The sequence below is a fragment of the Astatotilapia calliptera genome, chromosome 18 (genome assembly GCF_964374335.1).
Source record: "Astatotilapia calliptera chromosome 18, fAstCal68.1, whole genome shotgun sequence".
In the NCBI taxonomy this organism is placed as follows: Eukaryota; Metazoa; Chordata; class Actinopteri; order Cichliformes; family Cichlidae; genus Astatotilapia; species Astatotilapia calliptera.
In genome coordinates this window covers 36654002-36676219 of record NC_137439.1, presented here as the reverse complement: position 1 = coordinate 36676219, position 22218 = coordinate 36654002, and the positions used below count along the sequence as shown (strand labels likewise).

General features: G+C 44.1%; 7 non-coding genes across 7 annotated transcripts; all 7 read right to left on the bottom strand.

Moving 5' to 3' along the window:
• Positions 1-344: 344 nt before the first annotated feature.
• trnap-agg (transfer RNA proline (anticodon AGG)) lies at positions 345-416 on the bottom strand. Its single transcript has one exon. It is a non-coding gene; the product is annotated as a tRNA-Pro (tRNA).
• An 882-nt stretch (positions 417-1298) lies between these two features.
• On the bottom strand, positions 1299-1370 carry trnap-agg (transfer RNA proline (anticodon AGG)). Its single transcript has one exon. It is a non-coding gene; the product is annotated as a tRNA-Pro (tRNA).
• Positions 1371-2245: 875 nt separating this feature from the next.
• Positions 2246-2317, bottom strand: trnap-ugg (transfer RNA proline (anticodon UGG)). The gene has a single exon. It is a non-coding gene; the product is annotated as a tRNA-Pro (tRNA).
• An 882-nt stretch (positions 2318-3199) lies between these two features.
• trnap-agg (transfer RNA proline (anticodon AGG)) lies at positions 3200-3271 on the bottom strand. The gene has a single exon. It is a non-coding gene; the product is annotated as a tRNA-Pro (tRNA).
• Positions 3272-6061: 2790 nt separating this feature from the next.
• Positions 6062-6133, bottom strand: trnap-agg (transfer RNA proline (anticodon AGG)). Its single transcript has one exon. It is a non-coding gene; the product is annotated as a tRNA-Pro (tRNA).
• Positions 6134-9860: 3727 nt separating this feature from the next.
• Positions 9861-9932, bottom strand: trnap-ugg (transfer RNA proline (anticodon UGG)). Its single transcript has one exon. It is a non-coding gene; the product is annotated as a tRNA-Pro (tRNA).
• A 3414-nt stretch (positions 9933-13346) lies between these two features.
• On the bottom strand, positions 13347-13418 carry trnap-ugg (transfer RNA proline (anticodon UGG)). The gene has a single exon. It is a non-coding gene; the product is annotated as a tRNA-Pro (tRNA).
• Positions 13419-22218: the final 8800 nt, after the last annotated feature.

Genomic DNA, 22218 nt, shown 5'->3' with positions numbered 1-22218 from the left:
ACTTGCACCTACCTAGCTTGGCTTAACTTGACTCAGCTCGATCTTTAAAGTTTCCATTAGGTGATAGTACCTGGTTACAGGTATTTTTTTAGTACCTGCCCAGTAAGGTTTCCAAGGCAATCTAAAAAAATGTGACATATACAGATTGCGTGGCAGGGACTGTGCAGTCAATGGCATCACTCAATGAGTCATGAGAGTGACTCCTTCACAAACGTTGTTTTAGAAAGACAAATTGGTGTCCCAGATCACATTGAACGGTTTGGCACACAACACATTTACAATGCCCCAGAAGGAATGTGTCTTTCCAAAGAATTCCATGAAGCTAAGAGCTTGTGATTTTAAGGGGGCTCGTCCGGGATTTGAACCCGGGACCGCTCGCACCCTAAGCGAGAATCATACGCCTAGACCAACGAGCCACAGGAAGCCTGTATTTAAGTCTGGAACTCTGAAAGGATAGACTTAAATCGGCCTTCAAATTCAAGCAGGAATGGTGTTAAGCTCTCTTCAGTATTCATTTTTGTACCTTCAGGCCTTTGCTACTGACAAGCTCCAACAGGGATGACTCCAGAGGGACTGCACACAGTGAATGAGAAAAAAGGGTTCCCAGTCATCCACGTCATGGTAGTCTGATGAGCTTTGAAAGAAAGCAGCTGGAATTCTCTAAGTGCCTTGAAGACCTTTCACCTCTCCTCTGAGAACCTTCGTTAGATCTAAAACTAAACGTTGGAGAGTCCCAGGTATTTAAAACCCAGAGCGGGTTGTCTTTGCCAGGGTCGTTGACCAACTATGAAACACATCACATGAGCCAAGGGGTGGAAAAAAGGCGTGGGTAAATATCAGCAGAGGTTTCAGGTGAAACCATTATGAGACCTTCACATATGTAGTTTAACGTCTTTACACCGAAATTGAATGGCCTCAATTTCGATCAGAGTTTGTGATCTCTAATAGCCCTTTTCCACTAGCACCTACCTAGCTTGGCTTAACTTGACTCAGCTCGATCTTTAAAGTTTCCATTAGGTGATAGTACCTGGTTACAGGTATTTTTTAGTACCTGCCCAGTAAGGTTTCCAAGGCAATCTCAAAATGTGACATATACAGATTGCGTGGCAGGGACTGTGCAGTCAATGGCATCACTCAATGACTCATGAGAGTGACTCCTTCACAAACGTTGTTTTAGAAAGACAAATTGGTGTCACACATCACATTGAACGGTTTGGCACACAACACATTTACAATGCCCCAGAAGGAATGTGTCTTACCAAAGAATTCCATGAAGCTTAGAGCTTGTGATGTTCAGGGGGCTCGTCCGGGATTTGAACCCGGGACCTCTCGCACCCTAAGCGAGAATCATACGCCTAGACCAACGAGCCACAGGAAGCATGTGTTTAAGTCTGGAACTCTGAAAGGATAGACTTAAATCGGCCTTCAAATTCAAGCAGGAATGGTGTTAAGCTCTCTTCAGTATTCATTTTTGTACCTTCAGGCCTTTGCTACTGACAAGCTCCAACAGGGATGACTCCAGAGGGACTGCACACAGTGAATGAGAAAAAAGGGTTCCCAGTCATCCACGTCATGGTAGTCTGATGAGCTTTGAAAGAAAGCAGCTGGAATTCTCTAAGTGCCTTGAAGACCTTTCACCTCTCCTCTGAGAACCTTCGTTAGATCTAAAACTAAACGTTGGAGAGTCCCAGGTATTTAAAACCCAGAGGGGGTTGTCTTTACCAGGGTCGTTGACCAACTATGAAACACATCACATGAGCCAAGGGGTGGAAAAAAGGCGTGGGTAATTATCAGCAGAGGTGAAACCATTATGAGACCTTCACATATGTAGTTTAACGTCTTTACACCGAAATTGAATGGCCTCAATTTCGATCAGAGTTTGTGATCTCTAACGCTTTTCCACTTGCACCTACCTAGCTTGGCTTAACTTGACTCAGCTCGATCTTTAAAGTTTCCATTAGGTGATAGTACCTGGTTACAGGTATTTTTTTAGTACCTGCCCAGTAAGGTTTCCAAGGCAATCTAAAAAAATGTGACATATACAGATTGCGTGGCAGGGACTGTGCAGTCAATGGCATCACTCAATGAGTCATGAGAGTGACTCCTTCACAAACGTTGTTTTAGAAAGACAAATTGGTGTCCCAGATCACATTGAACGGTTTGGCACACAACACATTTACAATGCCCCAGAAGGAATGTGTCTTTCCAAAGAATTCCATGAAGCTAAGAGCTTGTGATTTTAAGGGGGCTCGTCCGGGATTTGAACCCGGGACCGCTCGCACCCAAAGCGAGAATCATACGCCTAGACCAACGAGCCACAGGAAGCCTGTATTTAAGTCTGGAACTCTGAAAGGATAGACTTAAATCGGCCTTCAAATTCAAGCAGGAATGGTGTTAAGCTCTCTTCAGTATTCATTTTTGTACCTTCAGGCCTTTGCTACTGACAAGCTCCAACAGGGATGACTCCAGAGGGACTGCACACAGTGAATGAGAAAAAAGGGTTCCCAGTCATCCACGTCATGGTAGTCTGATGAGCTTTGAAAGAAAGCAGCTGGAATTCTCTAAGTGCCTTGAAGACCTTTCACCTCTCCTCTGAGAACCTTCGTTAGATCTAAAACTAAACGTTGGAGAGTCCCAGGTATTTAAAACCCAGAGCGGGTTGTCTTTGCCAGGGTCGTTGACCAACTATGAAACACATCACATGAGCCAAGGGGTGGAAAAAAGGCGTGGGTAAATATCAGCAGAGGTTTCAGGTGAAACCATTATGAGACCTTCACATATGTAGTTTAACGTCTTTACACCGAAATTGAATGGCCTCAATTTCGATCAGAGTTTGTGATCTCTAATAGCCCTTTTCCACTAGCACCTACCTAGCTTGGCTTAACTTGACTCAGCTCGATCTTTAAAGTTTCCATTAGGTGATAGTACCTGGTTACAGGTATTTTTTAGTACCTGCCCAGTAAGGTTTCCAAGGCAATCTCAAAATGTGACATATACAGATTGCGTGGCAGGGACTGTGCAGTCAATGGCATCACTCAATGACTCATGAGAGTGACTCCTTCACAAACGTTGTTTTAGAAAGACAAATTGGTGTCACACATCACATTGAACGGTTTGGCACACAACACATTTACAATGCCCCAGAAGGAATGTGTCTTTCCAAAGAATTCCATGAAGCTAAGAGCTTGTGATTTTAAGGGGGCTCGTCCGGGATTTGAACCCGGGACCTCTCGCACCCTAAGCGAGAATCATACGCCTAGACCAACGAGCCACAGGAAGCCTGTATTTAAGTCTGGAACTCTGAAAGGATAGACTTAAATCGGCCTTCAAATTCAAGCAGGAATGGTGTTAAGCTCTCTTCAGTATTCATTTTTGTACCTTCAGGCCTTTGCTACTGACAAGCTCCAACAGGGATGACTCCAGAGGGACTGCACACAGTGAATGAGAAAAAAGGGTTCCCAGTCATCCACGTCATGGTAGTCTGATGAGCTTTGAAAGAAAGCAGCTGGAATTCTCTAAGTGCCTTGAAGACCTTTCACCTCTCCTCTGAGAACCTTCGTTAGATCTAAAACTAAACGTTGGAGAGTCCCAGGTATTTAAAACCCAGAGCGGGTTGTCTTTACCAGGGTCGTTGACCAACTATGAAACACATCACATGAGCCAAGGGGTGGAAAAAAGGCGTGGGTAATTATCAGCAGAGGTGAAACCATTATGAGACCTTCACATATGTAGTTTAACGTCTTTACACCGAAATTGAATGGCCTCAATTTCGATCAGAGTTTGTGATCTCTAACGCTTTTCCACTTGCACCTACCTAGCTTGGCTTAACTTGACTCAGCTCGATCTTTAAAGTTTCCATTAGGTGATAGTACCTGGTTACAGGTATTTTTTTAGTACCTGCCCAGTAAGGTTTCCAAGGCAATCTAAAAAAATGTGACATATACAGATTGCGTGGCAGGGACTGTGCAGTCAATGGCATCACTCAATGAGTCATGAGAGTGACTCCTTCACAAAATCAACAACGTTATTTTAGAAATACAAGTTGATGTCACAGATGACATAGAAAGGTTTGGCACACAACACATTTACAATGCCCCAGAAGGAATGTGTCTTACCAAAGAATTCCATGAAGCTAAGAGCTTGTGATTTTAAGGGGGATCGTCCGGGATTTGAACCCGGGACCTCTCGCACCCTAAGCGAGAATCATACGCCTAGACCAACGAGCCACACGAAGTATGTGTTTAAGTCTGGAACTCTGAAAGGATAGACTTAAATCGGCCTTCAAATTCAAGCAGGAATGGTGTTAAGCTCTCTTCAGTATTCATTTTTGTACCTTCAGGCCTTTGCTACTGACAAGCTCCAACAGGGATGACTCCAGAGGGACTGCACACAGTGAATGAGAAAAAAGGGTTCCCAGTCATCCACGTCATGGTAGTCTGATGAGCTTTGAAAGAAAGCAGCTGGAATTCTCTAAGTGCCTTGAAGACCTTTCACCTCTCCTCTGAGAACCTTCATTAGATCTAAAACTAAACGTTGGAGAGTCCCAGGTATTTAAAACCCAGAGCGGGTTGTCTTTGCTAGGGTCGTTGACCAACTATGAAACACATCACATGAGCCAAGGGGTGGAAAAAAGGCGTGGGTAATTATCAGCAGAGGTGAAACCATTATGAGACCTTCACATATGTAGTTTAACGTCTTTACACCGAAATTGAATGGCCTCAATTTCGATCAGAGTTTGTGATCTCTAATAGCCCTTTTCCACTAGCACCTACCTAGCTTGGCTTAACTTGACTCAGCTCGATCTTTAAAGTTTCCATTAGGTGATAGTACCTGGTTACAGGTATTTTTTAGTACCTGCCCAGTAAGGTTTCCAAGGCAATCTCAAAATGTGACATATACAGATTGCGTGGCAGGGACTGTGCAGTCAATGGCATCACTCAATGACTCATGAGAGTGACTCCTTCACAAACGTTGTTTTAGAAAGACAAATTGGTGTCACACATCACATTGAACGGTTTGGCACACAACACATTTACAATGCCCCAGAAGGAATGTGTCTTACCAAAGAATTCCATGAAGCTTAGAGCTTGTGATGTTCAGGGGGCTCGTCCGGGATTTGAACCCGGGACCTCTCGCACCCTAAGGGAGAATCATACGCCTAGACCAACGAGCCACAGGAAGCATGTGTTTAAGTCTGGAACTCTGAAAGGATAGACTTAAATCGGCCTTCAAATTCAAGCAGGAATGGTGTTAAGCTCTCTTCAGTATTCATTTTTGTACCTTCAGGCCTTTGCTACTGACAAGCTCCAACAGGGATGACTCCAGAGGGACTGCACACAGTGAATGAGAAAAAAGGGTTCCCAGTCATCCACGTCATGGTAGTCTGATGAGCTTTGAAAGAAAGCAGCTGGAATTCTCTAAGTGCCTTGAAGACCTTTCACCTCTCCTCTGAGAACCTTCGTTAGATCTAAAACTAAACGTTGGAGAGTCCCAGGTATTTAAAACCCAGAGCGGGTTGTCTTTGCCAGGGTCGTTGACCAACTATGAAACACATCACATGAGCCAAGGGGTGGAAAAAAGGCGTGGGTAAATATCAGCAGAGGTTTCAGGTGAAACCATTATGAGACCTTCACATATGTAGTTTAACGTCTTTACACCGAAATTGAATGGCCTCAATTTCGATCAGAGTTTGTGATCTCTAACGCTTTTCCACTTGCACCTACCTAGCTTGGCTTAACTTGACTCAGCTCGATCTTTAAAGTTTCCATTAGGTGATAGTACCTGGTTACAGGTATTTTTTTAGTACCTGCCCAGTAAGGTTTCCAAGGCAATCTCAAAATGTGACATATACAGATTGCGTGGCAGGGACTGTGCAGTCAATGGCATCACTCAATGAGTCATGAGAGTGACTCCTTCACAAAATCAACAACGTTATTTTAGAAATACAAGTTGATGTCACAGATGACATAGAAAGGTTTGGCACACAACACATTTACAATGCCCCAGAAGGAATGTGTCTTTCCAAAGAATTCCATGAAGCTAAGAGCTTGTGATTTTAAGGGGGCTCGTCCGGGATTTGAACCCGGGACCTCTCGCACCCTAAGCGAGAATCATACGCCTAGACCAACGAGCCACACGAAGTATGGGTTTAAGTCTGGAACTCTGAAAGGATAGACTTAAATCGGCCTTCAAATTCAAGCAGGAATGGTGTTAAGCTCTCTTCAGTATTCATTTTTGTACCTTCAGGCCTTTGCTACTGACAAGCTCCAACAGGGATGACTCCAGAGGGACTGCACACAGTGAATGAGAAAAAAGGGTTCCCAGTCATCCACGTCATGGTAGTCTGATGAGCTTTGAAAGAAAGCAGCTGGAATTCTCTAAGTGCCTTGAAGACCTTTCACCTCTCCTCTGAGAACCTTCGTTAGATCTAAAACTAAACGTTGGAGAGTCCCAGGTATTTAAAACCCAGAGCGGGTTGTCTTTGCCAGGGTCGTTGACCAACTATGAAACACATCACATGAGCCAAGGGGTGGAAAAAAGGCGTGGGTAAATATCAGCAGAGGTTTCAGGTGAAACCATTATGAGACCTTCACATATGTAGTTTAACGTCTTTACACCGAAATTGAATGGCCTCAATTTCGATCAGAGTTTGTGATCTCTAATAGCCCTTTTCCACTAGCACCTACCTAGCTTGGCTTAACTTGACTCAGCTCGATCTTTAAAGTTTCCATTAGGTGATAGTACCTGGTTACAGGTATTTTTTAGTACCTGCCCAGTAAGGTTTCCAAGGCAATCTCAAAATGTGACATATACAGATTGCGTGGCAGGGACTGTGCAGTCAATGGCATCACTCAATGACTCATGAGAGTGACTCCTTCACAAACGTTGTTTTAGAAAGACAAATTGGTGTCACACATCACATTGAACGGTTTGGCACACAACACATTTACAATGCCCCAGAAGGAATGTGTCTTACCAAAGAATTCCATGAAGCTAAGAGCTTGTGATGTTCAGGGGGTTCGTCCGGGATTTGAACCCGGGACCTCTCGCACCCTAAGCGAGAATCATACGCCTAGACCAACGAGCCACAGGAAGCATGTGTTTAAGTCTGGAACTCTGAAAGGATAGACTTAAATCGGCCTTCAAATTCAAGCAGGAATGGTGTTAAGCTCTCTTCAGTATTCATTTTTGTACCTTCAGGCCTTTGCTACTGACAAGCTCCAACAGGGATGACTCCAGAGGGACTGCACACAGTGAATGAGAAAAAAGGGTTCCCAGTCATCCACGTCATGGTAGTCTGATGAGCTTTGAAAGAAAGCAGCTGGAATTCTCTAAGTGCCTTGAAGACCTTTCACCTCTCCTCTGAGAACCTTCGTTAGATCTAAAACTAAATGTTGGAGAGTCCCAGGTATTTAAACCCTAGATGGGGTTGTCTTTACCAGGGTCGTTGACCAACTATGAAACACATCACATGAGCCAAGGGGTGGAAAAAAGGCGTGGGTAATTATCAGCAGAGGTGAAACCATTACGAGACCTTCACATATGTAGTTTAACGTCTTTACACCGAAATTGAATGGCCTCAATTTCGATCAGAGTTTGTGATCTCTAATAGCCCTTTTCCACTAGCACCTACCTAGCTTGGCTTAACTTGACTCAGCTCGATCTTTAAAGTTTCCATTAGGTGATAGTACCTGGTTACAGGTATTTTTTAGTACCTGCCCAGTAAGGTTTCCAAGGCAATCTCAAAATGTGACATATACAGATTGCGTGGCAGGGACTGTGCAGTCAATGGCATCACTCAATGACTCATGAGAGTGACTCCTTCACAAACATTGTTTTAGAAAGACAAATTGGTGTCACACATCACATTGAACGGTTTGGCACACAACACATTTACAATGCCCCAGAAGGAATGTGTCTTACCAAAGAATTCCATGAAGCTTAGAGCTTGTGATGTTCAGGGGGCTCGTCCGGGATTTGAACCCGGGACCTCTCGCACCCTAAGCGAGAATCATACGCCTAGCCCAACGAGCCACAGGAAGCATGTGTTTAAGTCTGGAACTCTGAAAGGATAGACTTAAATCGGCCTTCAAATTCAAGCAGGAATGGTGTTAAGCTCTCTTCAGTATTCATTTTTGTACCTTCAGGCCTTTGCTACTGACAAGCTCCAACAGGGATGACTCCAGAGGGACTGCACACAGTGAATGAGAAAAAAGGGTTCCCAGTCATCCACGTCATGGTAGTCTGATGAGCTTTGAAAGAAAGCAGCTGGAATTCTCTAAGTGCCTTGAAGACCTTTCACCTCTCCTCTGAGAACCTTCGTTAGATCTAAAACTAAACGTTGGAGAGTCCCAGGTATTTAAAACCCAGAGCGGGTTGTCTTTGCCAGGGTCGTTGACCAACTATGAAACACATCACATGAGCCAAGGGGTGGAAAAAAGGCGTGGGTAAATATCAGCAGAGGTTTCAGGTGAAACCATTATGAGACCTTCACATATGTAGTTTAACGTCTTTACACCGAAATTGAATGGCCTCAATTTCGATCAGAGTTTGTGATCTCTAATAGCCCTTTTCCACTAGCACCTACCTAGCTTGGCTTAACTTGACTCAGCTCGATCTTTAAAGTTTCCATTAGGTGATAGTACCTGGTTACAGGTATTTTTTAGTACCTGCCCAGTAAGGTTTCCAAGGCAATCTCAAAATGTGACATATACAGATTGCGTGGCAGGGACTGTGCAGTCAATGGCATCACTCAATGACTCATGAGAGTGACTCCTTCACAAACGTTGTTTTAGAAAGACAAATTGGTGTCACACATCACATTGAACGGTTTGGCACACAACACATTTACAATGCCCCAGAAGGAATGTGTCTTACCAAAGAATTCCATGAAGCTAAGAGATTGTGATGTTCAGGGGGTTCGTCCGGGATTTGAACCCGGGACCTCTCGCACCCTAAGCGAGAATCATACGCCTAGACCAACGAGCCACAGGAAGCATGTGTTTAAGTCTGGAACTCTGAAAGGATAGACTTAAATCGGCCTTCAAATTCAAGCAGGAATGGTGTTAAGCTCTCTTCAGTATTCATTTTTGTACCTTCAGGCCTTTGCTACTGACAAGCTCCAACAGGGATGACTCCAGAGGGACTGCACACAGTGAATGAGAAAAAAGGGTTCCCAGTCATCCACGTCATGGTAGTCTGATGAGCTTTGAAAGAAAGCAGCTGGAATTCTCTAAGTGCCTTGAAGACCTTTCACCTCTCCTCTGAGAACCTTCGTTAGATCTAAAACTAAATGTTGGAGAGTCCCAGGTATTTAAACCCTAGATGGGGTTGTCTTTACCAGGGTCGTTGACCAACTATGAAACACATCACATGAGCCAAGGGGTGGAAAAAAGGCGTGGGTAATTATCAGCAGAGGTGAAACCATTATGAGACCTTCACATATGTAGTTTAACGTCTTTACACCGAAATTGAATGGCCTCAATTTCGATCAGACTTTGTGATCTCTAACGCTTTTCCACTTGCACCTACCTAGCTTGGCTTAACTTGACTCAGCTCGATCTTTAAAGTTTCCATTAGGTGATAGTACCTGGTTGCAGGTATTTTTTAGTACCTGCCCAGTAAGGTTTCCAAGGCAATCTCAAAATGTGACATATACAGATTGCGTGGCAGGGACTGTGCAGTCAATGGCATCACTCAATGACTCATGAGAGTGACTCCTTCACAAACGTTGTTTTAGAAAGACAAATTGGTGTCACACATCACATTGAACGGTTTGGCACACAACACATTTACAATGCCCCAGAAGGAATGTGTCTTTCCAAAGAATTCCATGAAGCTAAGAGCTTGTGATTTTAAGGGGGCTCGTCCGGGATTTGAACCCGGGACCTCTCGCACCCAAAGCGAGAATCATACGCCTAGACCAACGAGCCACAGGAAGCCTGTGTTTAAGTCTGGAACTCTGAAAGGATAGACTTAAATCGGCCTTCAAATTCAAGCAGGAATGGTGTTAAGCTCTCTTCAGTATTCATTTTTGTACCTTCAGGCCTTTGCTACTGACAAGCTCCAACAGGGATGACTCCAGAGGGACTGCACACAGTGAATGAGAAAAAAGGGTTCCCAGTCATCCACGTCATGGTAGTCTGATGAGCTTTGAAAGAAAGCAGCTGGAATTCTCTAAGTGCCTTGAAGACCTTTCACCTCTCCTCTGAGAACCTTCGTTAGATCTAAAACTAAACGTTGGAGAGTCCCAGGTATTTAAAACCCAGAGCGGGTTGTCTTTACCAGGGTCGTTGACCAACTATGAAACACATCACATGAGCCAAGGGGTGGAAAAAAGGCGTGGGTAATTATCAGCAGAGGTGAAACCATTATGAGACCTTCACATATGTAGTTTAACGTCTTTACACCGAAATTGAATGGCCTCAATTTCGATCAGAGTTTGTGATCTCTAACGCTTTTCCACTTGCACCTACCTAGCTTGGCTTAACTTGACTCAGCTCGATCTTTAAAGTTTCCATTAGGTGATAGTACCTGGTTACAGGTATTTTTTTAGTACCTGCCCAGTAAGGTTTCCAAGGCAATCTCAAAATGTGACATATACAGATTGCGTGGCAGGGACTGTGCAGTCAATGGCATCACTCATGAGAGTGACTCCTTCACAAACGTTGTTTTAGAAAGACAAATTGGTGTCACACATCACATTGAACGGTTTGGCACACAACACATTTACAATGCCCCAGAAGGAATGTGTCTTTCCAAAGAGTTCCATGAAGCTAAGAGCTTGTGATTTTAAGGGGGATCGTCTGGGATTTGAACCCGGGACCTCTCGCACCCAAAGCGAGAATCATACGCCTAGACCAACGAGCCACAGGAAGCCTGTGTTTAAGTCTGGAACTCTGAAAGGATAGACTTAAATCGGCCTTCAAATTCAAGCAGGAATGGTGTTAAGCTCTCTTCAGTATTCATTTTTGTACCTTCAGGCCTTTGCTACTGACAAGCTCCAACAGGGATGACTCCAGAGGCAGGGCTCTAGAGTGCGACCAATTTGGTCGCAAATGCGACCAAATTTTTCAGTGGTGCGACTAAAAATAAATATTTGGTCGCACAGGTGCGACCAACTGTTCCGGTAACAAAAAAAAAATCTCTGTAACTCTCCGTGTGGTCAACAACAGACACACATTATGCCCCTATCGTGGACTAAACCAATCAGAGATAGTCAGGGGCGGGACCTCTCTGATTGGCCGTGGTCCAGTTGAAAGTGCAGGTGGAAGAGAGAGGTGAGTAGCTTGAATAAAGCGATATCAATTCATTAACGGATTCCACACAAAGACCTAAACACGGAGCGGACCCAACACATCAGAATCAGCTTCGTCTTTCTCGGCTTTCTCACCCGACGGCCTGAACACGGACACGCTGTCGGAGCTTAGCGATTCTTCGGGTCCGCGCTGTGTTTACGTCTTTTTGCGCTGATTCTGAGCTGCAGGTTTTGCCTCTCTCCAACCAAAATTCACCAAGCCTGCAGCAAAAGAAGCAGCAAACTGCGCTTCACATTTGATCAATGTCGTCATGAATTCCCTCTGACTTTTGCTGTTTTGCTTCCACCACGATAAAAATCACACTTCCTGCACAGCTCTCTCTCTCTCTCTGTACTTCAGGAACAGTTTCCCGTCTCAAATCTGTTTTCTGCATTATTCATTCGCTTATTACCCACCAGTCTAGCGTTGTTTACAGCGATTTTTCTTTTTTCACTTAAATGACCTCGGACAAGAAAGCCTAATTTCTGCTGTTCAATACTGAAGAAATTTTAATTTCTTAAAATTATGCAAAATTGCAGAATATTTTTAAGGTTATCTGCTATAAAAAGCCAGACCAGGAAAATCTCCTTCATGTTTTCCTGTGTTTTATTCTGTTACTTTCACACAAAGGCATCTGCTGTGATTTTCACAATTCTGATGAAGTCTCATGTGTATCAGTACTGATAAATGATCAGAATTATAATATTTCTGACTGTCTGAGGCTAAATTGAATCAAATCAGGACTTTGAGAACCGGAATTGAATGGATTATAGAAATCAGTGATGATACTCAGCCCTAGTGAGCAGCCTAGGCCTGAGAGAAGTGGATGTACTGTAGCTGTGGGTAATAAGAAAAGATGAAAAGAACTATTGATAACTTTTTGTTAAGTTAAGGCCTGATCTGTCTGAAATTCATAGCCAGTGCTCTGACACGGTGCCATCAATATTTGAATGCTGAAAAAGCACATTATATGCTGCAGTAAATGCACTGCCCAAGTGTCCCCTCTCCCCACGGCCTTTCAGCAGCAGACAGCAGCAAACAGGTCGTCAGAGGAGGCCAAGATGATGATTAAGTTTTTAACATTTTCGACAATATTGACAAAGCACTTTAAGCACAAGTTTGTTAGTTAATAATTTAGAAATTAATATTGTCTGTATGGACTTCCCCCCCCAAAGAAAGTGCACATGTAAAACTGCGGTGTTAAGCGATGCGGTTGAAAAATTTGAGTGCGCCTAACTTTTGTGCCGGTACGCCTAAATTTTTAAAGTTAGGCGTACCGGTGCGCCCATGTCAAAAAGTTAGTCTAGAGCCCTGCTCCAGAGGGACTGCACACAGTGAATGAGAAAAAAGGGTTCCCAGTCATCCACGTCATGGTAGTCTGATGAGCTTTGAAAGAAAGCAGCTGGAATTCTCTAAGTGCCTTGAAGACCTTTCACCTCTCCTCTGAGAACCTTCGTTAGATCTAAAACTAAACGTTGGAGAGTCCCAGGTATTTAAAACCCAGAGCGGGTTGTCTTTACCAGGGTCGTTGACCAACTATGAAACACATCACATGAGCCAAGGGGTGGAAAAAAGGCGTGGGTAATTATCAGCAGAGGTTTCAGGTGAAACCATTATGAGACCTTCACATATGTAGTTTAACGTCTTTACACCGAAATTGAATGGCCTCAATTTCGATCAGAGTTTGTGATCTCTAATAGCCCTTTTCCACTAGCACCTACCTAGCTTGGCTTAACTTGACTCAGCTCGATCTTTAAAGTTTCCATTAGGTGATAGTACCTGGTTACAGGTATTTTTTAGTACCTGCCCAGTAAGGTTTCCAAGGCAATCTCAAAATGTGACATATACAGATTGCGTGGCAGGGACTGTGCAGTCAATGGCATCACTCAATGAGTCATGAGAGTGACTCCTTCACAAAAGCAACAACGTTATTTTAGAAATACAAGTTGATGTCACAGAAAGGTTTGGCACACAACACATTTACAATGCCCCAGAAGGAATGTGTCTTACCAAAGAATTCCATGAAGCTAAGAGGTTGTGATTTTAAGGGGGCTCGTCCGGGATTTGAACCCGGGACCTCTCGCACCCAAAGCGAGAATCATACGCCTAGACCAACGAGCCACAGGAAGCCTGTACTTAACTCTGCAACTCTGAAAGGATAGACTTAAATCGGCCTTCAAATTCAAGCAGGAATGGTGTTAAGCTCTCTTCAGTATTCATTTTTGTACCTTCAGGCCTTTGCTACTGACAAGCTCCAACAGGGATGACTCCAGAGGGACTGCACACAGTGAATGAGAAAAAAGGGTTCCCAGTCATCCACGTCATGGTAGTCTGATGAGCTTTGAAAGAAAGCAGCTGGAATTCTCTAAGTGCCTTGAAGACCTTTCACCTCTCCTCTGAGAACCTTCGTTAGATCTAAAACTAAACGTTGGAGAGTCCCAGGTATTTAAAACCCAGAGCGGGTTGTCTTTACCAGGGTCGTTGACCAACTATGAAACACATCACATGAGCCAAGGGGTGGAAAAAAGGCGTGGGTAATTATCAGCAGAGGTGAAACCATTATGAGACCTTCACATATGTAGTTTAACGTCTTTACACCGAAATTGAACGGCCTCAATTTCGATCAGAGTTTGTGATCTCTAACGCTTTTCCACTTGCACCTACCTAGCTTGGCTTAACTTGACTCAGCTCGATCTTTAAAGTTTCCATTAGGTGATAGTACCTGGTTACAGGTATTTTTTAGTACCTGCCCAGTAAGGTTTCCAAGGCAATCTCAAAATGTGACATATACAGATTGCGTGGCAGGGACTGTGCAGTCAATGGCATCACTCAATGACTCATGAGAGTGACTCCTTCACAAAAGCAACAACGTTATTTTAGAAATAAAAGTTGATGTCACAGAAAGGTTTGGCACACAACACATTTACAATGCCCCAGAAGGAATGTGTCTTACCAAAGAATTCCATGAAGCTAAGAGGTTGTGATTTTAAGGGGGCTCGTCCGGGATTTGAACTCAGGACCTCTCGCACCCTAAGCGAGAATCATACGCCTAGACCAACGAGCCTCAGGAAGCCTGTACTTAACTCTGCAACTCTGAAAGGATAGACTTAAATCGGCCTTCAAATTCAAGCAGGAATGGTGTTAAGCTCTCTTCAGTATTCATTTTTGTACCTTCAGGCCTTTGCTACTGACAAGCTCCAACAGGGATGACTCCAGAGGGACTGCACACAGTGAATGAGAAAAAAGGGTTCCCAGTCATCCACGTCATGGTAGTCTGATGAGCTTTGAAAGAAAGCAGCTGGAATTCTCTAAGTGCCTTGAAGACCTTTCACCTCTCCTCTGAGAACCTTCGTTAGATCCAAAACTAAACGTTGGAGAGTCCCAGGTATTTAAAACCCAGAGCGGGTTGTCTTTACCAGGGTCGTTGACCAACTATGAAACACATCACATGAGCCAAGGGGTGGAAAAAAGGCGTGGGTAATTATCAGCAGAGGTGAAACCATTATGAGACCTTCACATATGTAGTTTAACGTCTTTACACCGAAATTGCAGTTTATTCCAACATCAAAATGGGCTACAGGGCCAGACTTTTGCCACATCTGGGTCAGTCTGACCACTTGTCACTGTTTCTAATCCCTGCATATGCCCCCCTCAAGAAAACTGCTCTTACCATCACAAAGAATATTACCATATGGTCAGAGGGTGCCTCTCAGCAGCTGCAGGACTGTTTTGACAGGACTAACTGGGATATCTTTGAACATCAGGACTTGGAAATGTTCACAGACAGTGTCCTCTGCTATATAAAACACTGCATAGACACTGTTACAGCAGTCAAACGGATCCGGGCTTATCCCAACCAAAAGCCCTGGATGACCCGGGAGGTCAGGCAGCTGCTGCAGGAGAGGAACATTGCGTTCAGGTCTGGCAACAGGGATTACTACACCACAGCCCGATCCAACCTGAAGAGAGGCATCAGAGAGGCAAAGGGGGACTATAGGAGGAGGATTGAGGACCATCTGAAGAGTAATACCAGCCGGCAGGTGTGGCAAGGCATCCGGCACCTAACCAACTATAAGATCAATCTCGGAGCTGCGGACGGTGACCTGGAGCTGGCAGAGGAGCTGAATATCTTCTTCGCCCGCTTTGAGACCAGGGTACCGGAGGTATTGGAGCCACAGCAGCAACACGCCACCCATAGCTGCACCACCCTCACCCTGGAAGAGCACGAGGTGAGGCGCATGCTGCAGGCTGTTAACCCGAGGAAGGCGGCGGGTCCTGATGGTGTGCCAGGTCGAATATTGAGGGATTGTGCAGAACAGCTGGCTGGGATCTTCACCAGGATCTTCAACAAATCCCTCGCACAGGCGACTGTCCCACTCTGCCTGAAGTCCTCCACCATAGTCCCCTTGCCTAAGAAGCCCCACATCACCGGCCTGAATGACTACAGACCGGTGGCACTCACCCCAGTGGTAATGAAATGCTTTGAGAAGCTGGTCTGCAGACACATCACAGCAGCCCTGCCCCGCAGCCTGGATCCACACCAGTTTGCCTACAGAGCAAACCGGTCCACGGAAGACGCTGTAGCCACAGCACTCCATGCTGCATTAACTCACCTGGAAGAGCATGGTAGCTATGTGCGGATGCTCTTCGTGGATTACTGCTCAGCTTTTAACACCATCCTTCCACATAAACTGGTGGCCAAGCTACAAGACCTGGGGCTTCCATACAGCACCTGCATGTGGATCAACAGCTTCCTCTCGGGCCGTAGACAGAGAGTCAGAGTTGGCCATCACACATCCTCAGCCCTGAGTCTCAGCACTGGCTCACCCCAGGGCTGTGTGCTCAGTCCACTGCTCTACTCTCTCTACACACACGACTGCACTCCTCACCACCACAGCAACATCTTTGTGAAATTTGAAGATGACACCACAGTGGTGGGGCTCATTACCAAGGGAGACGAGTCTACGTACAGAGACGAGGTGGAGCAGCTGACGTCATGGTGTAAGGCCAATAACCTCCTCCTCAACACTTCAAAAACCAAAGAACTCATAATAGATTTCAGAAGGAAAAAGGCAGAGATCCAACCACTATTCATAAATGGGGACTGTGTAGAAAGGGTGGCAAGCTTCCGCTTCCTGGGAGTCAATATAGAGGAGAACCTTTCCTGGAGTGTGAACACCTCCGAGCTGCTGAAAAAGGCCCAACAGAGACTGTACTTCCTGAGAATTCTCAGGAGGAATAACATCACACAGAAACTGCTGGTGTCCTTCTACAGAGCCACCATTGAGAGTGTTCTAACTTACTGCATATGTATTTGGTACACTAGCTGCACAGGGGCTCAGAGGAAAGCACTCCAAGGGATCATTAACACCGCCCAAAAGATCACTGGCTGCCCTCTTCCCACACTGGAAGTTCTACACAATGCCCACTGTTTTAAAAAGGCCCAAAACATCATAAAAGACACCTCACATCCTGGCCACTCCCTGTTCGAACTGTTGCCCTCAGGCAGACGGTACAGGGCAATCAGAGCAAGGACTAATAGACTCAAACACAGCTGTTATCCAACTGCAATAACACATCTGAATACTACAAAAAAAATGTCCATCACGCCACTCTTGTGTTAATCTATGCACGGCCTGAAGCATGTGTGTGGGAATGTATGTGAATGTTTTACTGTTACATCTTATTAGTATTTTAAGTATTCTATCTATTTTATTTATTGAATTTTATTGTTTTATTTATATTTTGATATTGCTAGGGATGATGCAATGATCGGGGACCATTCTTCATTTCGTTGTTCTCGTGACAATGACAATAAAGTTTCTGATTCTGATTCTGATTGAATGGCCTCAATTTTGATCAGAGTTTGTGATCTCTAATAGCCCTTTTCCACTTGCACCTACCTAGCTTGGCTTAACTTGACTCAGCTCGATCTTTAAAGTTTCCATTAGGTGATAGTACCTGGTTACAGGTATTTTTTTAGTACCTGCCCAGTAATGTTTCCAAGGCAATCTCAAAATGTGACATATACAGATTGCATGGCAGGGACTATGCAGTCAATGGCATCACTCAATGAGTCATGAGAGTGACTCCTTCACAAAATCAAAAACGTTATTTTAGAAAGACAAATTGGTGTCACACATCACATTGAATGGCTTGGCACACAGCACATTTACAATGCCCCAGAAGGAATGTGTCTTACCAAAGAATTCCATGAAGCTAAGAGCTGGTGATTTTAAGGGGGCTCGTCCAGGATTTGAACCCGGAACCTCTCGCACCCAAAGCGAGAATCATACGCCTAGACCAACGAGCCACAGGTAAGGCAAGGCAAGGCAAGGCAAGGCAAATTCATTTGTATAGCACAATTCAACAACAAGGTGATTCAAAGTGCTTTACAGAGACATTAGAAACAAAAACAAATAAAAAGCATGATTTAAAATTGATTAAAACAAGCAAACAAACAAACTAACTAAACACACACATTTCACACCTGTTCGCGCGATCTGAACCCTTATCGTAAGGGGAGCTACCAGTCCTTCTGTGGACGAGCTACTTTCTATTTTAAATTCCCTGAATTTAAAATACTCTCTAGACCCAGTCTAGACCCAGCTGGGGAGCTACCCAGAGCTCTAATCCCACACCTGTTCGCGCGATCTGAACCCTTATCATAAGGGGAGCTACCAGTCCTTCTGTGGACGAGCTACTTTCTATTTTAAATTCCCTGAATTTAAAATACTCTCTAGACCCAGTCTAGACCCAGCTGGGGAGCTACCCAGAGCTCTAATCCCACACCTGTTCGCGCGATCTGAACCCTTATCGTAAGGGGAGCTACCAGTCCTTCTGTGGACGAGCTACTTTCTATTTTAAATTCCCTGAATTTAAAATACTCTCTAGACCCAGTCTAGACCCAGCTGGGGAGCTACCCAGAGCTCTAAACCCACTTAACAAACAAACAAACAAACAAAACAGTATATAAAATCAAAACAGATAAAATCAGAACAGTAGATAAAATCAGTAGTTAATGTAAGTTTGGAAATTTAAGCTTAACAAACAAACAAAACAGTATATAAAATCAAAACAGATAAAATCAGAAATAGATAAGATCAGTAGTTAGTGTAAGTTTTGAAATGTAAGCTTAAAAGTGTGGATTTGGTGCTTTATTCAAATGCAGCTGAGAATAGGTGAGTCTTCAGCCTGGATTTAAATAAACTGAGTGTTTCAGCTGATCTGAGGCTTTCTGGGAGTTTGTTCCAGATATAAGGAGCATAAAAGCTGAATGCAGCTTCTCCGTGTCTGGTTCTGACTCTGGGAACTGATAAAAGACCGGATCCATATGACCTGAGGGATCTGGAAGGTTCATACTGGGTCAGGAGGTCACTGATGTATTTTGGTCCTAAACCATTCAGAGCTTTATAGACCAGCATCAGGACTTTAAAGTCTATCCTCTGACGGACAGGCAGCCAGTGTAAAGACCTCAGAGCTGGACTGATGTGGTCCACTTTTTTGGTCTTAGTGAGGACTCGAGCAGCAGAGTTCTGAATGAGCTGTAGTTGTCTGACTGATTTTTTTAGGTAGACCTGTAAAGATGCTGTTACAGTAATCAAGCCTACTAAAAATGAATGCATGGACTAGTTTTTCCAGGTCCTGTTGAGACATCAGATCTTTTATCCTTGAAATATTCTTGAGGTGATAGTAAGCTGACTTTGTTATTGGCTTAGTGTGTTTTTCTAAGTTTAGGTCTGCATCCATCACTACACCCAAATTTCTCGCCTGGTTTGTGGTTTTTAGATGTATGGATTGAAGTTCTCTGGTGACCTGTAATCGTTTTTCTTTGGCGCCAAAGACTATTACTTCAGTTTTGTTTTTGTTTAGTTGGAGAAAATTGTGGCACAACCAGTCATTAATTTCCTCAATGCATTTACCAAGAGCCTGTACAGGGCCTCGGTCTCCTGGTGACATTGTGATATATATTTGTGTGTCATCTGCATAGCTGTGGTAGTTTATTTTGTTGTTCTTTATAATCTGTGCCAGTGGGAGCATGTAAATGTTAAACAGAGGGGGTCCCAAGATGGAACCTTGGGGAACTCCACATGTGATACTTGTCTGCTCGGATGTGAAGTTACCTATTGATACAAAGTATTTCCTGTTTTCTAAGTATGTTTTGAACCAGTTTAGTACAGTTCCTGAAAGACCTGCCCAGTTCTCCAGTCGTTTGAGTAATATGTTGTGGTCAACTGTATCAAATGCTGCACTGAGATCCAGTAAAACTAAGACTGACATTTTTCCACTGTCTGTATTCAGACATATGTCATTGAACACTTTTGTCAGAGCGGTTTCAGTGCTGTGGTTCTGTCTAAAACCTGACTGGAAGGCATCGTAGCAATTATTCTGTTTTAAGAAGTAACTGAGCTGTTGAGAAACTGCTTTTTCAATGATCTTACTTAAAAATGGGAGATTTGAGATCGGCCTGTAGTTTTTCATTTGTGTCTTGTCAAGATTGTCCTTTTTCAGTATAGGTTTGATTACAGCAGTTTTTAGTGATTCTGGAAACACACCTGATAATAAAGAAAAGTTGACGATCTGTAACAGGTCTGACTCTAAAGTCTTTGAGACCTTTTTGAAAAAACTTGTTGGCAGGACATCTAAACAGCAAGAGGAGGAGTTCAGTTGACCTAAGATGTCCTCCAGGTCTTTGCTGTTAATCGGGTGAAACTGTTTGATGGTGTTTAAACAGTTTTTCGGTGGACACAGTACATATCCTGGATCTGCTGTTGATGTACCAACTGCTTGTCTAATCTTTTGGATTTTGTCTGTGAAGAATTTGGCAAAGTCATTGCAGGCCATGGTCGAGTTCAGCTGCCACTGGCACAGGAGGGTTTGTTAGCCTGTCAACTGTAGAAAATAAGACCCGAGCATTATGGCTGTTTTTAGTGATGATGTCAGAGAAGTAGGACCTTCTTGCACTCCTCAGTTGTAAATTATAATTGTGAAGTTTCTCTTTATAGATGTCATAATGAACCTGGAGGTTTGTTTTTCTCCATCTGCGCTCAGCTTTCCTACACTCTCTTTTTTCATTTTTCACTAGTGTGGAGTTTCTCCATGGAGACTTTTTCCTTCCAGAGATAACCTTCACCTTAATGGGAGCAATAGTGTCCATTACATTTAACATGTTAGCATTGAAGCTATTGACGAGCTCATTGACTGACCCTCTGGACAGGTCAGGTGTTAATGGGAAGACCTGGTTAAAAATTGCACTACTGTCTTCAGTTATACACCGTTTTGTGATCACTGTTGTTGATATATTTGTGTGGGCTGAGATTTTACTTTCAAAGAAAACACAGTAATGATCAGATAAGCCCACATCAGACACAGTAATGTTTGAAATGCTCAGGCCTTTGGAGATCAGTAGGTCAAGAGTGTGTCCTCTATTATGTGTGGCCTCTGTTACATGCTGAGTCAGCCCAAAGTTGCCCAGAGTGTTACTCAGGTCTTTAGTCCCTTTGTCCTGAGGGTTGTCCACATGGATGTTAAAATCCACAACAATAATTACACAGTCGAAATCAACACAGATCACAGACAGCAGTTCACTGAGGTCATTAAAAAAGTCTGTGCAGTATTTGGGAGGCCTGTAAACATTAAGAAACACAACTTTGGATGGGGCCTTCAGCTGTAAAGCCACATATTCAAAAGACTGAAAACTTCCAGGAGATAGCTGCTTACATTGAAATGATTCATTAAATAAGACAGCAACCCCTCCTCCTCTCCTGCTCACCCTGGCCTCACTGATAAAACTGTAGTTAGGAGGGGTCGTCTCGATGAGAACAGCTCCACTGTTACTTTGGTCCAACCAAGTTTCAGTTAAAAACATAAAATCAAGGCTGTGCTCAGTGATTAAATCATTAATTAAAAATGTTTTCCCAGCTAAAGATCTAACGTTTAATAAAGCCAACTTAAGTGTTTTAGAGGCATTACTTGTCCCCTCGTGTTTGGGAGCAGTCTGTGGCACACAAGGTATGTTTACTATGTTTAAAGATCTTTTAGAGTGCAGCTCTCTGTGTTTTGACCAGGCCACATGTCTCCTGTCACCTAAAAGTACAGAAATTTTAAAACCTTCTAGTAAACAGGGTCCCAGCTTCTCCTGGGAAAAGTCACCACTGCCATAATCCTCGCAGCCCGGACCCTCCACACATCACGCATCAGACTGCGGAGACAGGGCATGAAGAGGAACTAAGGGGGGCGAGGCTGGGCAATGTGACTTCGATTGCTCTGTTGAGGGTGGGGCTCGGTGGCGAACCTTTGGCTGCTTTGGTGGGGGGTTTATGGGGGACAAAGAGGGATTGGGCCGGGGGGTAGATCTGAGCCCAGCATTGACCCGCTCCATCATCTCTTCAGTGAATTTCAGGTGTGGGGAGGAGGGAGAAAGGGAGGGGGAGGAGGGTGATGGGGGTGATGGCCTGTCAGGGGTTTGGGGGACTGGGGAAGATCCTGGTCCTGGTCGTTGGTGTTGTTGAGAGAGTTGGAGGCAAATAGGGACCCCTCTTCTTGCCTCTTCTTGCCTCAGATGTCTCTCCTTTCTGAGGCTCTTCCCGGGTGGGGGCAGATGGAGCTCCTCCTCAAGGTTTCTGCTGGGCTTTGTCTGTTCTTGGAGTACTGTTTGTTCCTCTTTATGAGATAACTCCTCGTTTATCTCAGCCTTGGCTCCAAGCACAGATGGATGACGTATGGAATAAAACAAGTTGGAGGTGAACAGTTTCACCCCTGACTTGTTAAAATTAAATCCATTTGCTTTAAACAGATGCCTGCGTTCCCAAAAAATATTAAAGTTGTCAATAAAATGCACTGAGTGGTCAGCACATGCTGATATAAGCCATTTATTCAGTGTAAACAGCCTGCTGAATCTCTCGTCTCCTCCTCTGACCGG